An 18,452-nucleotide genomic window follows, 5' to 3' on the forward strand; every position below is an offset into this window, starting at 1 on the left:
GAATAGCTATTCTGAAATAGCTAATTTCTAAATAACACAGCTACACAGAATAATGCATGTTGAAATAGCACTCAGCTGTTTTGAAATAGCACGTCCGGAAACATAGTGCCTATTTCAAAATAGGGCCATTGGACACCATTATGGCTTATTTCAAAATAGCGCTATTCCGTGTCTTAACAGCGCCTAGTTCAAAATAGCGATTTCAAAACAGGTGTTATCCTCCCGCAATGAGGGTTACATAATACGAAACACCAGGCATGCTATTTCCAACTTCTTTCAAAATAGTGTGTGCATAGTATAGATGTTTGCAAAGTTATCACAAAATAACTTTGATGAGTGCCCATAGACTTAGTCCTTTAAAAAGCATACTCAGACTGAATATAGAGGTCAAAAGGTAAAATTTTGGCAGCCTGCCTTAGAAAGGTTGCTGACCCCTGGCTTAGACTATAGTGGCTGATTCTGGCCATAAAACACAAACACATACATACACACCTAAAAATCCATGTATGACTTAGATCACTAGTGGTACATGATTGCAGAAGCCCACATGGCAAGGGTCCAGAAATACCTGCTTCACTGCCCTCTGAAATTTCACGAGCAGAAAAGTACACTAATAAATACTAAAATAGCAAGCCTTTCTTTAATTCCCTTGGAGGATAGGCTAGTAAAGGGCAGCTGATTGCATTTTCTTTAGCATTGCTCCCTGTTGTGAGGGCTGAAGTTAGTTACCTGGAAACAAAAAGTCTTAAAACATGGCCTTAACAAAACCTGGTGTTTGATCCAAGGTGGAGGAGGGAGGGCTGTCTGCAAAATCCTCTGCAGGAAGCAGAAAGGTTTATCAGGGTCTGTTCTCTTTACGTAGAAGCTGGTTTTCATTAAAGAAGGAATTACCACCAACTCTCTCTTCCCTCACCCTAGTAACACATCATCCCCATCTCTTTCACTGCCAGTTTGTACTAATAAAAAGCAGAATATGTCTGAAAAACAGCTTGTACAAAACCAGACCCTCCAAGCAGTCAAATGGATATATTAGGCAGAGTTTAGTCCGACACGTGCACGCACGAATCCCTTGCTAGTCTGTAAACAAGACAGATTGTTTTCTCGGCTGCTGGACATGAATTTCATGCTGCTTTGGGAGAACTTTACTTTACTTTACTTTATTTGCAACTGCACAGTCCTGTCGCCTTCTACTCCGCAAATGTCTTAGATGCTTTCTAGTATTCTACACCCACTGGGCCAGAGCTGCCTTCCATTCCACCAGTTTCATCCCAGTGTAATGCCACGAAACCTCCGACAGAGCCACACTAACATGCTACAAGCATCACAGAGTGATAACAGAACACTGCCTTCATTTCTGAGCTTTAAACAGGCTAAATGCCATTCAGCACCTCATCCATCACAGATGCAAGAAGCAGCAGGAAGCAGTACCTGTTCCTCAGAGAATTACAAAGGGGTTGAAGTGAGATGCAAGGAAGTCATTCCGTCATGCCCTTCAAATAGCAGTGGCAGGTGAACTCACAGAGTGACAAGTTTGGTTCAAATAAGCATCTAATTGATTGGATCCAAAGCTTTGGGGAACCCGGAACAGGCAGATCCAGTGCTCTGCCTCCCACACAGATCTCCTTGCCACAATTTATACCCCTACGGCAGGGGCGTGAAAAGTGGGGTGTGGGCCCCCTCTGAGGCATGAAATTTCATAAGGGGGGTGCAGCATGATCAGCTGCTGGGTCTCAGGCTCATCCATCTCATTAAAAATGTTGAAATATGTTGCTGTTTTTATGTCTGTGTATTCATATTTATATACTGATTAATAAAGTTTTCATATTCTACAGACTTATTTTCTTACACGTGCTAAAAGGTTTGTTTGTTTGTTTTTTAATGAACATAACTGAAATTCCGTCAGTTTGGATTACAGCAAAGAGGTCGTTGGGTAACTGCAGGTCTGAAAAGTGGGGCCCAACATAAAAAGTTTGCTCACCCCTGCTGTATGAGAAAGCAAAAACTTGAGAACACCAGGAGATTCTCTTGGTCCTCCACACTCTTAGGCTATGTCTAGAAACGTATCCTGAAATACCAACCCCGCAGCTACACACCACGCTCAAAATAGCAGCAGTGTTTCAAGCACGATATTCCATTTCCCCTACTGCTCATCGTGAGGGGGAAGTGAAGACTTCGGAAAAACTGCTTATTTCAAAGTCGGATGCTGTTTGGATGGCACCAAGTTTGAAATAAGTTAAGTTGGAATAATTTACGCAATTTGCTTTGCACAAATTGCATAACTTATTTCAAGTTACGGCTACTGTGTCGCTATAGCCTTACAGTTGTTCTCAGATTTTAACAGCCAGACGCATATGTAATTAAGCACCAGCAAGCACAGATTATATGAGATACAGAGAACTCGGAATGGGTGGTGGTGAGTCTAATGGGCAGGGAATGGCCTCTAACAGAGCAACCACACAGGCAGGCATATGAACAAAGAAAGCAGTTATGAAGGCAGGATGAAGGAACCAAAGGAGCAGTCAAATAGAATGAGACTTCATGTGTGAGCAATTTGCCCCATGAATGGCAGAGTCTGGGGAAAGCCTGGCTGGGTGCAGCAGGGCTCCTTCCCTGTCTGATCTGAGAATAATGGATAGGTATGGGAGCCTGGATAGCAGCGCCAGGGTATATGGGTTTCTCTCTCAGGACAGCCAGGAAACAAGGCAGAAGATCAAAAGGCTCTGTCACCTGCACTAGCCCCCTGGCTGCAAAATGAGGTCTAGGAATCCTGGCCCACACTGAGATCACCACAGCGCATTCTACCTGGAGTAAGGAACAGTGTGGGGGCTGCAGTGAGACAAGAGTGGAGATGGAGGTAGGGAGACTGTTCACTTTTGGAGAGCTGGGACAGCAAGGCACAGAGGAGTCACAAGAGACCCCATGTTATGTACAAACCGTTCTCACCCCGCCCACCCCACAGCCTCCAGTCCTTTGCTCCTTCTCTGCCCAACCCTGGCTTCTAAACAAGGAGCGGAACAGCTTAGCCACTCTACCCTGAACAAAATCCACTGTCCTTCAAACTGCCTTACTTCCTGTGGGACAAGCAGCGCAACACTATGGAAAGGGCTTTTTTCTCCCCCTTCAGGCCCCCTGCTGCCTGCACAGACAGGGAAACGGGGCCGGGGGAGGGGTGGGGAAGAAGGGGCCTTCCCGCCTTTCATCTCCTAGCTCATTTGTTTTCTTTGTTCGGGTTTTTAAAGCCTACTGGATGCTCAAACGGAAGGGGGTGGTTGGCTCTTTGCAAGAAAGGGTGAAAAACAAGTGGCACCAGCACTGTAACAGAACCTCACAGCAGAGTCTGCTGTATGCCTCACACTATAGAAAACTCATCTTCCTAGGCATCTTTTGAAACTTCCTCTCAAATGTAATTGAGAATTATACCCCTGCTAACAAATGCTTTTATTTTTTAAATTGCTTGTAGAAAGGCAATCCCTGGGGTTTTAGAGTAATTTCTATAGAAGTATTGCCCATCCCACGGATCCACAAATCACGAAACAACCTCCAAAAAAATTCTGAATTTTTTTAATCTGTTCCCTTTTAAGCCAAAAAAAGGCTGTTTTTTTTTCTTTTCTTAGCCTTATGGTTTTTTTAAGCTTTTACAGTTCTTGCTTTCAAGCTTTTCTCTGCATTCTTGAGGGCTAGAAGTTAACTTCACAAAAAAGAGTCGCATAACTTTTAAGAGCTGGGGCTTTGGGGAAACCACCAAATACCATGAGATTCATAGTGAAGTTGTGCATGCTGGCAACAACATGCCGTGGATGTCTCTCTAATAAATTCTATCAGCTTTTCTTAAAGGGGGGCTGCAGGCAACATAACCAGTCAGGTCCCAGCACTTGGCCAGTGTGGCAAGGCTCAGGCTCTCAGTTTTGTTTTGCTCTTGAACACTGGCAGAACTTTTAAGAACACATAAAGGTGATTTAAGTCAAATGCCCTATATGTTATTTACACCACTGTGTATAGCTGGACTCATATGGCTATACTGACCACACTGTCTTCAACAGCCATGACTCATGATAGATCACCAATGCAAAAGCACAACAAGAGGCAGCCTCCGGACACTTGCATCTTTCCAAGGACTAACATAGTACAATGAAGCAGTCCTGTAGCACTTTAAAGACTAACAAAATTATGTATTAGGTGTTGAGCTTTTGTGGGACAGACCCACTTCTTCAGATCTGGAAATTCTGATAAAAGTAACCTAGCACAACAAGAATGTAATAGAAAGATGGGAAAAAATTAAATGAACACTGAGGAATCAGCTATGTAGGATAGAAGGAGGGGCACAAATGGGGAGGAGAAGGGGGAAAGAAAATAACTCAATAGACACTTGTAGGAAGTAATTTTCTTCTCCCCCTTTGGTCCCTCCTTCTGCTGATTTGTCAGTTTTCTTTTCATTTTTTTCTATCTTTTAAATTCTTGTCATGCCAGTTTACTTCTATCAGAATTTCCAGATCTGAAGAAGTGGGTCTGTCCCATGAAAGCTCATCACCTAATAAATTATTTTGTTAGTCTTTAAAGTACTACAGGACTGATTTTTTGTTTTGTGGAGTTACAGACTAACACAGCTACCTCTCTGTGATTAACAGTAGTTAACCAAATGTACCACTGATTAACATGGCCCAAGGAGAGCCAAATCTGTCCTTTAAACCTTGAGTAGTTCCCCTGAAATGAGTGTACTCACTCCACATTTCCCACTTGGTTCAGAGCAGAATCTGGCCCATTCTATTCAAGGTACTTGATTCAAAGTGAAGATGACACTGTTGAATATTTTAGCCCCAAATATGACATAGAAGAGCCTCAAAAAGTGTTTTATTCTATTGAGCTCTACTGTCTCCATTCATAGTCTACACTCCAGGCTCTGCTATGGCTACTTTGCTCTCCCCCAGTAGTACAAAGCACCCAAGAGAGCTCTTAACTGGCCTGTGGTGAATTCCAGTGAATGGGGGATCCCAGATGGCACAGTGCCATTGTAGTGACTTTCAAGCTAATCCCATCCTATCACCTAATTCAGCAGTGCATGTCCAGAGGAAAGAACTGTGTGCCTCTGCACCAGTGATCCCTATCTGCTAGAACAGTCCCTTGCAACCATCAGTAAATTAAAACAGCCTGCCTTATTTTGGGAACTGGCCCAGTCCAGCAGCCAGATCCAGGGTTTACGAGCAGTGTCCCCTGTAAACTGAGTGCTTAGGTGGCTGCCCAGGAAAGATTCAGGTGATGCCCAGCTGATTAGCAGACTGCCAGAAGCATGGTGGCACACATCTCCACATGCATTCATCCATGTGACAACATTTATTCTGCCCATGGATGGAAAAAGTTTAGCAGGAACCCTGTTTGCAGAGCAGGTGAAGAGGGCATAAAATTACCTGTGTCCTCACATCCCTCTGAGCTGCATGGAGCATGGCTCTGAGAGCCCAGAATCAGGACTCGAATATCTAATTTGGAAACCTCATTACTCCATTCTCCTAAAGCTAAAAGATACCAATAACCAGTGTTCACCTCAGGGTGGGATTTACACTGGGGCACAAGGGACTTCAGCCCCCGATTCCCATTGACTTGTGTACTCAGCATAACACATACTTGAGAAAATCCCAGCAGTGCTGGCACACACGACTGGAAAGGGTTAAGCAGATCACAAGCTAAATAACTCAGATTCAAGCTTTAGAAACATCTTAGAAAAGTAGGTAAATGGTAATGAAGGCCATTCCATGTTAGATTGGCCAGAACTTTTAAAAACAGTAAAGCTGTATTGTTAGAAAATTAGAGGTAATACTAATTACATGTGTTTACTTATATCTTGTGAGATGTTAGCCATGTAAACAGACTATTCCTGGCTATTACTATAGCTATTGATTCAGAGATCAAACAGGCATATTAACATTTAGAAGAAAAAATGTCATTGTCTATGTATCTCTTTAAAGTTTGCGATAAACTGCTTAATGGGTAAATTACTTAATGTTAATCCAGTAGTTAATTACCATTGTTGTTTAGGAAACAGAAGGCTACATCAAAAGCCTATTGTTCACCCAAGCAGTGTGGTCAAGAGGCTGCTAGAAAACTGTATAGAAGACTCTTGGGATGTGATCTTTTCATCTCAGGTCTGGTTGATGTATCATGGAGGGGAAGCTTAAGTCATAATGCAGTCCCATCTTAATCACCCTGAATATGAACATAAAACTATAACCTATGGATTAATTGTAAAAGAACTCTGCAACTACAAAACTCACCATCTCTTACGCTGACTGATTTCAGAGCTGTACATGTGTCTGTGCCTATACTGATCTTTTTACCCCATACTTTCATTTTTAAATACATTTTAGTTTAATTAATAAGGATTGGCTGTAAGCATGTATTTGGGAAAGATCTGCAATATTTATTAACCTGAGAAATAATGGGTTTGATCCTATGAGATTGGTAGAACTTTCATATATGATGAATAAAACTTTCAGTAATTCTTATCCTATCTGACTTGAGTGACTGGGTGGAGGCCAAAGGTTGGGTTGCTTTGAGAGAACTGTGTTACTGGTTTCTGGATAACTAGTAAAGCATACAGAAGGTTTTTTATGCTGGCTTGGTAAATCTAAATATTGGACTGTCTGCCCCATTCTTTGCAGTTTACCCTAAGTAAACTCAGTGGTGTTCCTTGGGACCCTACTCACAACGACATTGTAGGCCGCTCCTCCAGTTGGCAAAAAGGGAGCATGGGTTAATGTCAGCATATGGAACAGAATGACTGTGATTTGCTGTACAGAGAGTCAACTATCTGCTAGCATTCCCACCTCAGTTTGGCATGACATAGCAGCCTCTCCTCTTCCAGCAGCCCTGCAGCAATCTGCCTCCTTTGGAGACTCAGTCCTCTAAACCAGGTCATGTTAACTCCCAACCCTTAAGGCCTTGCATAGAATCCAGCAAGAACATACACCCCGTCCATCTCCCTGGGTGACCCCTTGACTTCTGGGCTCAGTGTGTGAGGACCGAGCGTCTGCAGGAAAGCCAATCTCCTGACAACCTAACAAGCACAGCTGCCCTACAGTAAACTGCTTAATTGGCTGACCTGCCTGAAGAGTAAGTAGCCCAGCAGCAGTAGTTTAGCAGTTGCTTAAAACATCATTTGCTCACTGTTGCATTAGCTGCTGCTTGTTCCAACCCCTCCATGGCTACGTCTACACGTGCACCCAACTTCGAAATAGCTTATTTCGATGTTGCGACATCGAAATAGGCTATTTCGATGAATAACGTCTACACGTCCTCCAGGGCTGGCAACGTCGATGTTCAACTTCGACGTTGCTCAGCCCAACATCGAAATAGGCACAGCGAGGGAACGTCTACACGCCAAAGTAGCACACATCGAAATAAGGGAGCCAGGCACAGCTGCAGACAGGGTCACGGGGCGGACTCAACAGCAAGTCGCTCCCTTAAAGGGCCCCTCCCAGACACACTTTCATTAAACAGTGCAAGATACACAGAGCCAACAACTAGTTGCAGACCCTGTATATGCAGCACGGACCCCCAGCTGCAGCAGCAGCAGCCAGAAGCCCTGGGCTAAGGGCTGCTGCCCACGGTGACCACAGAGCCCCGCAAGGGCTGGAGAGAGAGTATCTCTCAACCCCCCAGCTGATGGCCGCCATGGAGGACCCCGCTATTTCGATGTTGCGGGACGCGGATCGTCTACACGTCCCTACTTCGATGTTGAACGTCGAAGTAGGGCGCTATTCCCATCCCCTCATGGGGTTAGCGACTTCGACGTCTCGCCGCCTAACGTCGATTTCAACTTCGAAATAGCGCCCAACACGTGTAGACGTGACGGGCGCTATTTCGAAGTTACTGCCGCTACTTCGAAGTAGCGTGCACGTGTAGACGCAGCTCATGGCTCCAGATAATCAAGCTCTGATCCTGGACTCAGATTCTGGAGACTACTAAGTACAGCCGCCCACCTCCCATCTTAGACATAGTAGTCTTTACATCCTTTTCGCAGGGCTTTCAGTCCCTCTTTTCAGGGACTTCATGCAATCTTAGCAGTCCAGGGACCATAAGAAAGGAAATCAAGGACCACTCCCCAAGACTCCATGCTGCCACCTCTCTGGACTTCTTCATGTCAAGCACTTTCCTAGGTTTTCTGTTCATTTTGCAAGAGTCATCTTAGTCCCTGAAGTTCTCTTCACTACCTGTGCTATGCCTGCAGAGCTTCTTGCTATGGTCAAACTTTCTCTGTTTATAGCACCATCCAGTCCCTCCCCAGCTCAGGTCATCCAGTGGAGGGCAACCAGGGTGGATAATTAGCATCTCAGGCCCACATTAATCCTTTCACCAGGTGTGTGGGGGAAGTAGCCCATCACATTTGCCCTTGCAGGTAGAATGTATGCAACCTTTGTCTAGCTTGGACTACTATAGAAGGTTCATGACCCTAAAACGATGCTCAAATCTTAAGTGGGACCACTGGTGAAAGGTATAAAAATGTACACTGGAAGAAATGGAGACTGGAACAACCCCTGTGTAAAGGACACAAGAAAAAATGTTCAGTTTTATCAAACCAAACAGGACAAGATTTTTTTTTTTTGGCAGGGATGTGGAGCATATAGTCCTTTTATTCTCCTTGTGAATTGTTCATGAATCAATTCTGATTTCTCCAGATGGATGTGTAATTACTGATCAGGATTTTCAAAAGCAGCTGTGGATATTAGGAGAGATAGCTCAGTGATTTGAGAATTGGTCTGCTAAACCCATGGTTGTGATCTCAGTTCCTAAGGAGGCCATTTAGGGATTGGGGTACATATATGTCAGGGATGGTGCTTGGACCTGCCAAGGAGGCAGGGGACTGAACTAGATGACCTCCAGAGGTCCCTTCCAGCTCTAGGAGATGTGTATCTCCCACTTAAAAAAAATAGAAAGCTCAGGGCACTTTAGTGCCCACCTCCTTTAGAATGCCTTGAATTTGGAGCCAGCCTTTACTGACATGTCTGCATATCAGGTGCTTGCAATTTCTTTGCAATTTACTATTAATCATGTGTGATTTGTCACTTTATTCACATGGTACTGTTCCTGCTCTTTAACTGGATCGCTGAGGGCTTTAAAACAAGACAGCAAACAGCAATGAATAGCCAAGAAGTCACTTATGGTTCACTTTTATGGCCAAAGCTTGTGTGAATGTCTGTGGTACTGTGTAGATTTATAAACATTTCCCCCACTACCTAGAAGTCATCCAAATATTTAAATAAACTCATTATGTAATTCCACAGACAGCAGCAGAGCCAAGTCAGACTCTTGGTTTGTCAGTACACTCAAAATTGTTTATTCCAGTAGTTGACAAGGTCTCTGCAAAAAAAGTATTTGAGACAGTCCATTTAAAAGTTATAATCCAAAAGAAGTAATAATCCTTTATAGGGGCCCTAAGCCATACCTGCCTTTCTCCTTGCAGGCTCCTCTGCAGTTAGCTTTACCATCATCCATACACTGGATATCAAACCATATAGTCAGTCGCCATTCAGACAAGTATTATTTAAAAGAATTTGATGATTTTAAAAACTAATGAGGTTTTAATCAAAACACAAACATAACATTTAGAAATGAATGGATTTGATTCCAAGGCTAAGTCTACACAGCAGTGTTATATCAAAATACGCTCCTATTCTGGAAGAACTGTTCCAGATGAGCTTATTTTGAAATAACACTGCTACACACAAAGGCAGTTTCTACACATGCCACTTGCTCCGAAAGCAGCATGCTAACGAACAGCCCAGAAAATGCTAATGAGGCACAGATGTAAATGTCCCGCACCTGATTAGCATACGGTCACATGATTAGGAGTCCAGAAGAAGCACTTCTGGACTCCAAAATAGCTGTGTAGAAGCACACCCCCTGGGGGACCTCCCACAAGGAAATCCTCCTTCCGGAAGCCTCGTCTTTCTGAAAATTTTTGGCTATTTTGGAGTCCAGAAGACCTTCTTCTGGACTCCTAATCATGTGACTGTATGCTAATCAGGTGCCAGAAATTTACATCTGCACCTTATTAACTTTTTCCGGGCTGTTCATTAGCATGCCGCTTTCGGAACAAGTGGCATGTGTAGAAACGGCCAAAATGTGTGTCAAAACAGCACTCAGCTATTTTGAAATAGTGTGTCTATGGACAGTACAGCTATTTCATATTAGAGCCCATGGATGCACTATAGCTTATTTCAAAATAACCCCTATTCCCTGTCTTCACAGCCCTGATTCCAAAATATCTATTTCAGAATAGGTGTTATTCCTTATAGAATGAGGTTTACTAAATTCAAAATAAGCCACATGTGATTTTGAAATGATTTCAAAACAATGGTTGCATTGTGTAGATGCTTGCAGTTATTTTGGAATAGCAGCCATGATTCCAAAATAACTTTGCTGTGTTGACTCACCCCAAGAGTGCCAGAGGGGAATGGGAGTGTGTGCAGGAAAAACTAAACCTATCTCTCTTCACCACCATTGCGAGACACTCTGTTGAAACAAAAGACTAATGTTGAGTTGCAATGTTTTAAACAAAACACATTTTATTGTGCTATACTTCTGAAATTGGGAATTCTGTGCAGAAATTTCCAACCCACTTGGGTTATTCAAATGCTGACTGCCTTCCTATTGTGAAGTGAGGACTTCTGATCTTTTCTTTTGCCATGGCAAAACTGGAGAGCTGTGTGAGTTAGAACTAAGACCTGTTATGTTTATCTTTACTTTCCTGTCCTGGGGTTTTCACTCACTGGGACCTGAAACAAGTAATTTCTGTAAAGTGTGTGTGTACATTGCGGGGGGGGGGGGAGCAGGAGAGGGAGGGCAGTATTTTCTTCTACAGATTTAAGGAAAATTGAAAAGTTGGATTTAGAAGGTTAGCTCTGTATGTTACAAAATGTGTCAGTGTGAGTAATGAGGACAGAATATCTGCCAGAGGGTCATGGAACAGCAAGAGCATAGGAGAAGGATGTTGTCCAAGAAGTACACGTGAAATAGGCCTGGGTTTGAAATGCAATACAGGATGAAGAGAAAGAAAGATAGAGTCACTTATAACAAGTCCAGGAGGACCCCTAGGATCATCATGTAAGGAGGCCATAGAAGTTCCACGCAGAAACTACCACCCTGGAAGGAACTATTTTTCCTGCTGCTATCTAAGGTCACCCCCAGTTCATCAAAGCACTTAAGCACGTTTCCAGTTAAGCTGAACCTGAGGCCTGAGTTAACGTTATTGACACAAATAACATGTGGATGAACTAGAAGACCATAGGCCAGATCTCAAGCAGATGCAAACTGACGATACACCACTGATTTCAGTGGTGCTAAACTGATTTACACAAACTGAGTATATGGCAGATTATCTATTAGACAAAGGCCCAATAGCATAAAGGCTCTGTCATGACTGATAGTCAGGACAGAGTAGATGGGTCCCAATACATAGCCAGACGACAGATTATTCCTCATATGCTGTTCAGTTATTTTCTTCCCCTTCCAGCTCCCAAAACTATTTTATTACACAGGTTTTATGATAACTGTGTAACACCAACAGCCATGGGCTGCTGGCACCAGGGAGAGAACCTCCAAACATAGGGTCTAAAGCCCTGCACTCTATCACATGAGCTAAAGGCCAGCTGGCTCTCAGCCAAGGCTGTAGAGCAGAGACTTCACTCACCCTAGATGAGGTCTCAGTGCCTCTGGATACTACAACTGCTAGCAAGGGGACATATTTGGCTTGATATTTTAACCCACGTAAACAGTGCAGGACTGGGAATGACACAGTGTGCATCTCTGGGCCTTCTCCCCAAGTTCTAGTCTTTTTCCCCAGGCTCCTCAACCCAGTCTGCTACTGCCAAGGTCTTTACCCTGCCAGTCCCCACCCGTTCCTATTCCCCCCGCCTTTATTTCCCAGTCCCATCAGCTTAGTCATCTTTCAGTCTCAGCCTTCTTCCTCTCCCACTGGCTCCCAGTCTGCCTCGTCCCTACTCCAGCCTTTCCTCTCCAGATCCAGCTCTTGCCTTCTGCATTAGGGGCTGGCTGTGTCTCCTCCATGCTTCCTGGGTAACAGTGAGGGGGGTGGGGGCTGGTCAATGAGAATACTGGGCAGACAGCCAGACTCGGTAGTGACAGTCTCAGTCCCACATCTGCGGAGAGAACCCATTGCAGGCAAAGTGCCGCTACATGGCTACAGCCCCAGGGTGGATCATTGTTGACAGTGCTCCGCTCACTGCTCCACAGCGCCACCTTCTGGTGATCTGACACACAGACACCCCTTCCTGCAGTTGTACTTCACTTTCTCACGCCCAGAACTGTAACATCCTCTTCATAGCACAGCCCTCCCCCTCTGCCACTAAGTGTTTTCCCCTTTCAAGGTAGAGTCATTCAAAGTTTTTCGGCTCAAGCGCCAACAGGCAATCATCACATCCACCCTACTCCCCTGCACCCCACGATTCTGCCATTCCTGCTGTGACCCAGGCAGCGTTCTCCTCCACTGCCCCAAGCCGTACCACTCTGCAGTGTTTGGTAGTGGAGCCCTGGTTCCAGTCCAGGGCCCTCACCAAGCCACCAAGATCTGCAGCTTCTCCAGCCTCACTGCTCTCAACCCTGGACTTCTTCCTACCCCACTTCTACCCAGACTAGCCAGGCCCCTCTCCTGTAGCATCTACAGGGTCTCAAGGAGCCCTGTCCCTTGGGAAAAGTGTTTCACTCTTTACCCTACAGCCCCTTTTCGTGTGGCTGGTCTCTTGGCCAGCCCTGCCTGTTCCCTCAGAAGTGAGCTTGCTTGCAGTTACCAACCCCCTCCTAGCTTAAATCTCTCCCCAGTCTGCTGCCTGATTGGCTGACCTGGCCCACCTGGCCTCATCCAACCCCTTCTGTGTGTGAGGAGCCTGCTCCCATGACAAGTCTGCTTACTGTAGTCAAGGGAAGGACGGGGGGGAGTATATATGGACTCTTCAGAGAATCTACCTGACAAACTCTAAGTATATTGCAAACAGAATTTTTAAAACCTATAACTTGGCCAGATGGGGTAGTTTTTCACTGAAAGAGCAAAAGATGCTTACGTGACATTAGAGTGGACCCCTTCCCCACCCACACATGCACCAAATGTCATCACAGAGATACCAGACGAGCTTCCACTTAAGTGGCTATAAGAACTTAGAAAGTGGCTAAAGCAATGTATTTTCCCTAATCTTGGCATTGGCTATGTCTGAATCATATTTTCTGTGGAAGCTGTCCTAAAAACACTCAGAAAGAGGCAGACACCCAGCCTGGAAAATTTCAGTACAAATGGTTAAAATTTGGCAAAGTTCTAAATAAATGGGTCTTAGAACGGGAAGTGTTGGGCAACATGAACTGTAGGTGATGTTACCAGTTACCCGTGTAGTATACAGGGCACACATTATGCCAACATAGATCCAGAGCAGTGTTTCCTCTAATTTTTTTCCATCCATGGGTAGAATAAATTTTGTTATGTGCACCATGGTATGTGTGGATGTGCACCACCAACAGAAACACATGCTGCCAGCTGTGGGTGCTTTGCTAATTGGGTGGGTGGCACCTGAATCTCTCCTGGGCAGCTGCCCAAGTGCTCAGCTTACAGGGAACACTGATTCAGAGGGGCTCTTCCATCCCTAGTAAATGGCTCAGGCTTCTTTTTTGGTTGGAAAAGATGCTTAGACTTTGCTTGCTTGCTTGCTTGCTTGCTTGCTTTTAAACGTCCGGCCTTTGGGAGAAAATACTAATGAATTTGGTCAACACTACCAGGAAAAGATATTCATGGAAAACTTCTTTCCAAACTGCTTCACTATTTTCAACTAACCTTTCTACTGTGTGGGGTTCACACCTCCCTGATGTTAATATTCTACAGACTCCAGTTTCTGACTCAATCTACATCAGATTATGAGACAGGCTTTCAGATCAATACCACTATTTTTTCAATTATTTAAAACAGCTCCCAGCCACTTCTTCCATTGCCCTGCAGACACATGTTAGGACACAGATAGAAAAAGGAGCTTCATTGATTACTGTATACAAATAAAAGACAAGAATTCAAAGGAAATTAAATCAGCTCCAAATAACATTGAAGGTCTGTCTTGAACCACAAAAAACAAAGAACATCAGCGTTACTGTCCCGTCTTTGTCCTTAACTTAGGCCTGGTCTACACTTGGGAACAAAGTCGATCCCAGATATATAATTCTAGCTATGCTAGTGTAGATGGGGGCTCTTTGGGCTTGCGCCAATGTCTCTTACTCCACATAATAGCACACAGTACTAGGGTCAACAGCTGAGCCCAGAGAGATCACTTGCAGCACATCAAATGCACGGTAAGTATAGACATACCTTTAGCCTGATGTGTTAGGAATAAGGTGAGAGTTTGAGCCTTGACTGTGGATTTCTTGACTGTCTTGTATTACGTACTTGATGTCACTTTAGTACAGTATTTTGTTGGATTTTAGCTCCTCTCTGGCTAAAGGGCAGGGCATGTGATTCTGCAAGACTTCTAGTCAAATAAACGATAATAGCACTGGAAAGAGAGTACCTGACACTTGCATTGGTGTGTCTGGGAGTGGGAAATCACATTTCCTAGGTGTGCCAGCTTAATGCAAACCAGGACAAATATATGTGTGAAATCTAATTCAGTCCCCTGTTATGAAAATGCCACCAAGAGATATACCTCCTGTGTAAGCTCTGATGGAGCTATTGTGCCAAAAACAGAGGATAGCTGCAATGGCGTGAGCAGCCCAAAGAGTCCATATGGGTACCTACGGATAGGTAGGCATGCTAGGTGGCTAGCCTTACCTCGTTTTTATGTTATAGCAGCTGTGCTATTTTTAGCATGCTAACTCAATCAGAGCTAGCATGGGTGTGGCTGCTGGAGCTGGAAATTACAGCTCCAGCTCCCAGAGTACACAAACCCTGAATCCCTTTACACCAGCTGAGTACGGTATGTGCAATATGTTTTCATTTTGATCGGCTGAAGTTTCACATTCACTTTGCACAGGTGTGAATCACAACCCTCAAAGCCAGGCTGTGGGGAACTGGGCCCAGAGGGCAGTAGGGGACCTTGTGGTCCACTTCAAATTCCTCCTGTAACTACATTGAAAGAAACATTTGACTCTTCCCCTCCCACACTCTAGTGTGTGACATGTACAATAGAAACAACTGCCATATTCAGGGATGTTTTTCAGTTGTGAGCAGTCACTGGATATAAAAAAAAAGAAATAGATAGAATATACACACCATATGAGTACCTGGGGTGAAAGAGGCTATCAGAATGTAGAAATTGTTTCTGTAGTTATATGTCCCAAGTGACTACTAATTTGCAGGGGGTGGGAGCAAGTCTTTGAAGGCTCAGATTTTCAGAATGGGCGGAGCACCTCAGAGCTAGAAGGTGTGGGAACACAGTGTGGCCTGCTCCACCCCCTCCTGGCACTGAATCACTTCTACCTCACGGAGGCATGGGGCAGCTTTCCCTGTACCTGCTGAGGAACACTCTGTCACGGGCAACTTAGAGCAGAAGCTGAGAATTGCTTCATGAGGGGGAAGCCAGAGCCTCTGTGGCAAGCCAGCTTTAAAAGTCCTTGCTTCAGCATCATACAGCAAGGACTTACCTGGGACCAAGGAGCTGATGCACAGATTCTTGGGATTTCCCTATAGCAGAGGCTGGAAAGCTGGTCATCTGTGGAGAAAACCCATAGGCGTGGCAGACCATGATGACCACTTAGTCTTCTGTAAGAAATCCCTGCTAAAAGAAGGAAACTGGTTATATGAACAGTCCTTCCCCCACACCACTGTTGTGTGGTTAACAGGTACTGCCTACATTCTCTGAGTACTCTGCACCATCCACCTCATCTTGGAAGATATGGCCATTAACAATTATAATATCTCCAATACTTTATTTTTTATTGCAAGCCCTCCCGCCTTGGAAAGCACAAATAAAGGATCCATTGTGCTCCTGGCGCTGCCTGCTCCAATCCTTCATGCCTGTGGCTTAGTGGTACATAGGATTGTCTCTTGTAGCAACAACTTTCCTCCTCTCCCTTGCTTTCCATCCCACAGCCTTTAGAGAGCTGCTCTGACGCATGGCAGAATTTCTTCTGCATTGTTTGCTCACTGACGTACAGAAGGGATTTTACCTACTGGAAAACACTTCCCCAGGGTGCCCGGCTGAAAGTATTCGACAACTTGCCGTCTCTGTGACGTCAGGGAAAGAGCTGGGGTTGGTTTTGTTTAAGGGGAACTGGAATCCTGGATGCCACAGTGAGTTTTCAGATGCGAGGGAGATGTACAGGCTGTGTCTGGGCCAGAGAGGCAGGCATATGGGACATGAAATTTGAAACCTGGAGCGTGGGGAGGGCATGGCAAAGAGGTAGCTCAGGGCTTAGTATTCCTTCCTCTTGTTGTTCACAGAGGTATTGAAGTCACTGGAATTCAGGAGCAAGACTTAGATCAGGGACTGGGAGCCAGAACTCCTTCAGGTATAGTACTGGCTTTGCCATTGACTTGCAGTGTGAAAGTCATTTAGGATCAGGCTGCGAGATGCTTACAGTGACTTGTAGCTTACTGCACTAGCAGGTCCATTGACTTCAGTGGCATTGCTCATACTAGAATGTATTATTCAACCTGAAAAAGGGGTCAGAGCACCATTGCACTGTGCCTCAGTTTACCCATCAATGATCAGAATACCTACATCACTGGGGTAGAGGTTACTCTCCTTGTGAAAAGGCAAGAGCAGTGCCTAATGTTCCTTTACTCGGGATTTGGTGGCACACACTGTAGCTAACATTGCTACCCAGGTTCAGCTCACAACCTCCTGGATTCACAAGCCCATAACATGCCCAAACATTCTCATTTGAATCTGAGATTTTTCCAAACTTGTTCTCTGTGGCAGTGGATTTATTTACTGTTAAAATATGAGCCATGTCACAAAAATCATTTTCTTATTTGCTGCACACTCAGGTCCTCAACTTCTGAAAATAACCATAGCTCTGCTAAAGTCTGTAGAGTGGCACCAGATAAGAATCAGGCCTTTTAACCATATCTTTTTAGGCAGGGCTATAGAACAAATGGTTGGAAGGCATGAAAACATGGCATGGCTGTAGTCCTCATTAAGCATTAGTATGTAATGAGTGCTGCTATGGGCACTGTAAATACCATGGGTTAGGAAAGATTCCTGCACCCAAAGAATTCCCAATCAAAGAGCTAAATTTGGCAACAGAGGGAAGGGAAGGGGGCATAGAGTGTCCAGAAGGCCTGTTGAGTGACTCAGACTTACTCACATTGGAATCTCCTCAAAGAGAGTGTGGCATACCATCCCTCTGCACCTGGCTGGCTCCACTGGGCATCCGGGTTGGCAGAACACAGCCAAGGCCAGGTTTTCCCACTCTGCTGTCTGCCCTTAGCCCGCAGGATGGCACAAGAGTGTATGAGAAGCTCTGCCTTCCAGTGGGCAAGCTCACTGCAGAGGATGTGTTGAATCATTAATGACCCCTTTGTTTCAGAGAGACTTTAGCTCCTTCTGCATGCCTTTCTTGCCTCTACCTCATGTGGGCCTGCACCCTGCCAGAGAGACATCCGAGATCTAGCCACATGGCTTTTACAACATAGGGGTCAGATTCTGGCCTTGTTGGTCCACTCTGGCAGTACACAGGGAAGGGAAAACTGGTTCAGTGAGGATTCCCTGTGCATAAAGAACCTAGCACTGGGTAAAAGCCAGCCTAACCAACTCCATGCTGTCCTGACTTCTTCTCAATGCAAAGGGAGAAGCTGGGGCATGGTCTGAACGTGCTAGGCTCCAACTGGGCTCCTCCTGGGCCAGTACCAGACAGGCATAATGTAGAACAGCCTGCTCCAACTTCCTCCAGGTCTCAAAATGGAGGAAGGGCAGAAAGGAATTCCACCTCTAAAGCTATGTCTAGATTACAGGGACTTATCAACAGAAGTTTTTGTTGGAAGATACCTTCTGACAAAACTTCTATCAACAGATCATGGCCAAACTGCTAAGCAGACCGCAAGAGCGATCCTCTGCTCTGTTGACAGAGAGTGGCCGGACTGCCTGGCTGCTCTGTCGACAAAATGGCCAGTCAGAAGGACAGCAGACAGGCCTGCCCTGCAACGTCCAGACTGTCTTTCTGTTGACATATCTCTGTTAACGGAGACTTTATGCCTTGTGGGGAGTGGGGTACAGCTGTCGACCAAGGTGCTGCGTTCTGACGACTTACTGCCGACAGAATGCCTTGGGAATCTGGACGCTCTGTGGATTTTGTCGGCAAAACAGCCATTTTGCCAACAAAAAACCTATAGTGTAGACAATGCCTAAGAATCTAGCCTGGCTCAGGTAAGAGGTTGGCTCCTTGTATGAGTGCATCTGGTTGTGACTCTTGGCGTCAGCATTCTATTCATTCTGTGGGTCATTTTGCCCATCCTGACACAAAAATGTCAATGT

At 45.0% G+C, this 18,452-nt stretch overlaps 1 long non-coding RNA gene across 1 annotated transcript in view; it reads right to left on the bottom strand.

Annotated features, from left to right (window-relative positions):
• LOC142013987 (uncharacterized) overlaps window positions 1-16,230 on the bottom strand; it is a 43,204-nt gene extending 26,974 nt beyond the window's left edge. The window contains exons 1-2 of the long non-coding RNA XR_012645849.1: window positions 16,148-16,230; window positions 15,619-15,752 (exon numbers count right to left, since the gene is read on the bottom strand). This is a non-coding gene — a long non-coding RNA (uncharacterized LOC142013987). The remainder of the gene's footprint in view (window positions 1-15,618; window positions 15,753-16,147) is intronic.
• Between the last annotated feature and the right edge of the window lie 2,222 nt (window positions 16,231-18,452).

This window comes from Carettochelys insculpta, chromosome 6, assembly GCF_033958435.1.
Source record: "Carettochelys insculpta isolate YL-2023 chromosome 6, ASM3395843v1, whole genome shotgun sequence".
NCBI lineage: Eukaryota > Metazoa > Chordata > Testudines > Carettochelyidae > Carettochelys > Carettochelys insculpta.